This window comes from Cryptotermes secundus, unplaced genomic scaffold, assembly GCF_002891405.2.
Source record: "Cryptotermes secundus unplaced genomic scaffold, Csec_1.0 scaffold7, whole genome shotgun sequence".
In the NCBI taxonomy this organism is placed as follows: domain Eukaryota; kingdom Metazoa; phylum Arthropoda; class Insecta; order Blattodea; family Kalotermitidae; genus Cryptotermes; species Cryptotermes secundus.
In genome coordinates this window covers 1,375,040-1,380,074 of record NW_019727389.1, presented here as the reverse complement: position 1 = coordinate 1,380,074, position 5,035 = coordinate 1,375,040, and the positions used below count along the sequence as shown (strand labels likewise).

At 42.9% G+C, this 5,035-nt stretch overlaps 1 pseudogene; it reads left to right on the top strand.

The window, feature by feature from the left end:
- Positions 1–209: 209 nt before the first annotated feature.
- On the top strand, positions 210–330 carry LOC111864618 (annotated as a pseudogene).
- Positions 331–5,035: the final 4,705 nt, after the last annotated feature.

Sequence of the window (5,035 nt, the reverse complement as noted above, 5' to 3'; positions counted from 1 at the left end):
AGTCATTTGGGCCTGGATTAGTTGTTAACGTCTGCTGGTTGAGTTCATAACGAACTCAGGTACAAGGGATGCCTCATGTATTCTCATATATTTGTCACGAAAGACAAGTGCTTGTGATAACTGCTGGATATTTGTCGAAATAACCCAAATAGGTATTGTTTTATTTTAATTTATTTTCGAAAATAATTTACTCCTACTATATAACTGCTGTCAACGGCCATACCGTGTAGGAAACACAAGTTCTCCCGTCCGTTAACTGAAATTAAGCAACTTTGGGAGTGGTTAGTACTTGGATGGGTGACCGCTTGAGAACATCACGTGCTGTTGGAATTCCTTTTTGCCGATCACAGTGGCCGCATGAACCGTTTTCGCCCGCTCGAACACTGGGATCTTGGTTTCGAATCTCACTCTAGGCATGGATGTCTGTGTGTAGGCAGCGGCCTTGCCATAGGCTCCTCCCCCATCCAAGGAGTCCTACTGACTGTATAAATTAACTGAAAAAGCGGCCAAGGTGCACAATGGCTGCAGAACCATAGATAGGAGGATATAACTGATGCCAGATATAAACTCTACGTTACTATTGATATCTGATGGACATGAGAAAGAGCAATATACACATCACTCATAAAATTAACAGTAGTCTGATACATCTGTTTTGTTCCATCAGTGGTTGACCTCCTTCGTTTCCGCTTAAGTTTCTTCGGTATCCACGCACTTGCAATGGCAGCACTGGTCGTTGCCATCCGGTCTAACCCAGTACTAGACAAACCCCAATGGTTTTCTCCATGTGGAACTGGAGATAATCGCACCTTAGAACACAGGTTAGTATGTAGAAATTGGGTTGTATCAATATTTTCATGTGTAGGGGGTACACGTGACGAAAATAACGGGTTGTAGATGGGATGAATGAACTGACTGGTGTTCTTTTACAATTACGCACATGAACTGACGTCTTCAACACTTCAACTATTGGATGTTCTATGATTCAAGTCTGTACGAAATCAAATCCAATTCCGTAGTAGTCTCCCGTTCTCCCTGATGTCAAAGTCCCCGCTGTCAAAGTCAAAGTCATATTGCGACTGACGGTCAGTCAGTCTGTCTTGGTGTCGAGCCCCGATTGGGGCTCACGACCAGATTTTTTTTCTTTATATGAAAGTTACTGTCCTGTTCATTTGGGGCGCCCTCTCTGACGAGAGATCGAGAGTCCCTGCTGGCCAAATTGCTCTGTGTTTTATACCTCTCGGCTGCTCGTATAGGAAACACCTCCTTGAAGAGTTCCCTGTTTCGTTTCAGCGGCAACTATCTGCCTAAGCACGCGTTACAATGGAAATGCCTCCATTTCCACAGTAACTAATATGCCTAGTCGAGTGTTTTCACGGAAGTGCATGTATAATAATCCCAAAGTAACCCGTTTTCACGGGAACTTGCTCTGTCTATAACAGTTGCCTGGGAAATCAACTTTCTATCTAACTCCACTATTCCGGCTTTCAGGCGTCATGTCTCAATATTATGTGACCGTAGTACTGTACAAAGGGCCGTGGTGTATTGATTAGCACACTTGCTTTGAATTGGGAAAGTAGTCGGTTTGAATTTCGGTAGAAATACCGGTTATACTAACTGATGTTTTCGGTGGCTCCTCTTAGTGTCTCCAGTATAAGGCATGTACTGTCTTCGCTCGCTTGGAAACCAGGATCGTGGGTTCGAATCCCACTCAGGGAATGGATGTTTAGTTTCTGTGCGTGCGTTTTTCTGTGTTTGTGTACAGGTACAGGCCTTGCGATGAGCTGATCACCCGCCCAAGGAGTCCTACCGTATGTGTAAGATCTAGAAAAACCGAAGTGAACGGAGAAATTCATGGAGCTAAGCCTAGGCCCACTGGGGCTGTAGTGCCAAGGGGAAAAAAGTAACGTCACAACTCTTGCTGCAAGGCGTAACAGAGCAGCTCTCATATTACACTGAAAATGAAGCAGGGTAGTGACTATAAAGCCTGATTCACGCACATTTGTGGATAACTTAAAACTGTCTCACCATTTGGGAGCCACGTGATTAGGCTTCTTCCTTGGACTCGACTGTCCTGAATCAGTTTCCCCTATCATTCCTCAGTCCCGCCGAGCAAATACCTGGAAATTACCTTGAAAGAGACCGCGAACACTTTCTCCAGTATCTCTTCGTTGGTTGTATTTCAGATTGATATAGCAATCCCAGACTAAAAGTTGTTTAGCTAATTTCATGATGTTCTACAGTGATGCACCGTAATCTCTAATTCCCATGAGGCTCGAATCAGACTTACCAAATTCCGTCCAAAAATGGCAAGGGAGACGGCATGGAGCAAACATTGGTGAAGCTACAACTGCCATAACTCGTGCATTAAAACAAAACTCAGCACTTCAACCAAAGCATTCAACTGTGGGATTTATTTATTTCTCAAAACCAATGCCGGTTATTTCGTTTTAACATTAGCCGCCAGATCCTTGAAATGGAAATGTGACGTTATTTAATGAAAGATCCGATTTAGGGAACATTACTTCACCAGAATCGACCAATATAGACCGCTTATAGTAAATATTTTCCGAAAGACAAGAAGCAAATAGCATACAAGCGCGAATTTCTTCAGTTTCACAACTTCGCCATCTCAACAAAACTTGTTTTTACCGATTGCATTCAGAGTTTCTACGAACAAGAAGTGGATTCGCCAACTTGCTACCAGTATCAGAACAATCCAGACACAGCTGGACATCACCATCGAGCATTACAAAGAACAGAAGTTCAACGAGTCCTACAAAGATGTAAGTTGGAAGAACTGCGCACGTTCCTTGATCGCTCAGTGAGTACTCTCAGCCTAGAATTGTTAAGATATTAAACTGTGAATTTTTAAATGAGTGATACATACATCATCAAGGGGGAAACTGAATATTGTCACATGTCGTAACTACAAATAATTATATAACAGTGTCACTGGTTTACACACTCTAAAGATTATTGTAACTACAGCATACAAAATAAAATCTTCTATATCTACTTTCACCAGTAGTTGCTAGGCAATACATCTCAACAATGGATATGCCTTTACAAAGTTTTCACTATCCGTTTCCTGGCAACGGATTTTAACCTAGAAACGATATCAGTCACACTCCACACATGAAGTCTTCATGTCACTTTAAGTCTTCACAGGCTGACTTCTAATTCTTCTTCAACAGTTCTCTTAAAACTTCTGAACTTTCAATTACCTAATCAGATAATCTTCCGCTTACTGTTATAACTGCCAGCTTCGGAATTCGCCTCTCCTATAACCACTTTGCACGGACCCAACGGAAAACATATGTTATGTGTTATCAAGAATGCATGTTTACCGCGCCGTTGTCTAGTAATATATCTCCTACTGTTCCGCCTATTGTTGTATGCATTACCCACAACGAGCTATCGATCAGAATCTTTCTCCGCGGGAACGTGTTTACCGACCCGTTGCCTGGCAATGGATATACACAAATCTACCAAAATGTAAAATAATGGTAACTGGACTGAACTGCTTGAGGGAGAGGCCCCCCTGATCGTCACTGTGTGATAAAGCGGAGAAGTTCTTGTCGAACTAAACAATAAAATGATCAAAAGTCCCTGTTTTGAGTGTAACGTATTTTCAGGTTCAGAAAGGTGTCGATGAGAACCAGTACGTGCCGAACTGGTTGCCCGGGAAAGGGAATGTACTCATGCATTGCGACAGGCCAACACGAAGAAAGGTATCTGTTCTCTTGTTTCTTAGTTTTAAATTTATAACTAAGTAACAAACTGCGTAGGACATGAGGTTCGTACAGCGCTGATTATGAAGAGTGCTGTCTTCTGGGACATAACGCCGTGTAGTCCGTTGAAACTCAAACGACGTTTCGGATGAACATACAGCCTCTATCTTCAGGATCGAAGAATAAACCGAGCAAGAAATCAGCGTAAAAGCAAGTGGCAAGCAGAGCCCAGCTTCTTTCTTGCTTGGCTTATTCTTCGATCCTGAAGATACAGGCAGTATGTTCCTCCGAAACGTCGTTTGACTTTCAACGGACTACACGGCGTTATGTCCCAGAAGATAATAATCTTCAGCTACCCAACTAATTTCTTAACTGTAGGGGTAAAAATAATAGTACCCGGAGATTCACTGTCAGTAACACCGCAGCTCGTAACTGGCCACGATCCTGAGTCGTGCTCAATCCCTATCAGATTCCGATATCCTGTGTTCCCTTGACAGTCCTCCGAGCTCTCGCTTTCTTCCTTGTCGTTCTGTGCATTTCTGTTTTCCGTTCCAACCCGTGACCAGCGCCCATACAGCTGGGCCAGTTCACGTCTTGATGGTGAGGAGGGATACAATGAGGACTCTCAGAATTTCCTTTCCTTCATAGAACCTTCTGCCATTTTCATATGTCATCCGTAATCTTCTATAATGGTTATTTAACTGAACACTTAACCTATCTCCATATTCACCGTATCACCCCCACACTGAATTTTCTACGTCTTCTTTGTATATATCACGACATTTCTTCTTCTAGGGTTATATATTTAATAGACATTGCTTGTTGCCCATAATTTCATTGCACATGCTGTCTGAGGAGCAGCCATTAGCAATTATTCCCACCGTAGGGACCGGCAGTCGCAGGTCGCCAGTGAAGTAGGATTTGCCGTTAGATTTGGTATTACCAGTGATGTCCTAGAAGAGTAATTCTGAGGTATTTTCTGCGATTGGGTCGTGGCAGAGGTCCTTATGCAACTACTGACCGGAAGATTTCGGCTTCTTTTTCCCTTATCTCCCCCCTTTGGCAGGCTTACGCCAAGGGTTCCGAATGGGAAATCCTCTCACAGCGGCCTACACCCGTAGGAAGGTCTCATAAACTGTCAAACACAACATGTAAGAGTATAAAACAACTATAAAAATGCCTGTACACGTCGGCACAATGCAACCGGATAAGTTCGTGTGTTAGAAAAATGTCTTGAAAACTAATTATGTTGGTTTAATACTGTCATTCGCACTGAGTCTCGAAGTTCAGCCTTTCCGATA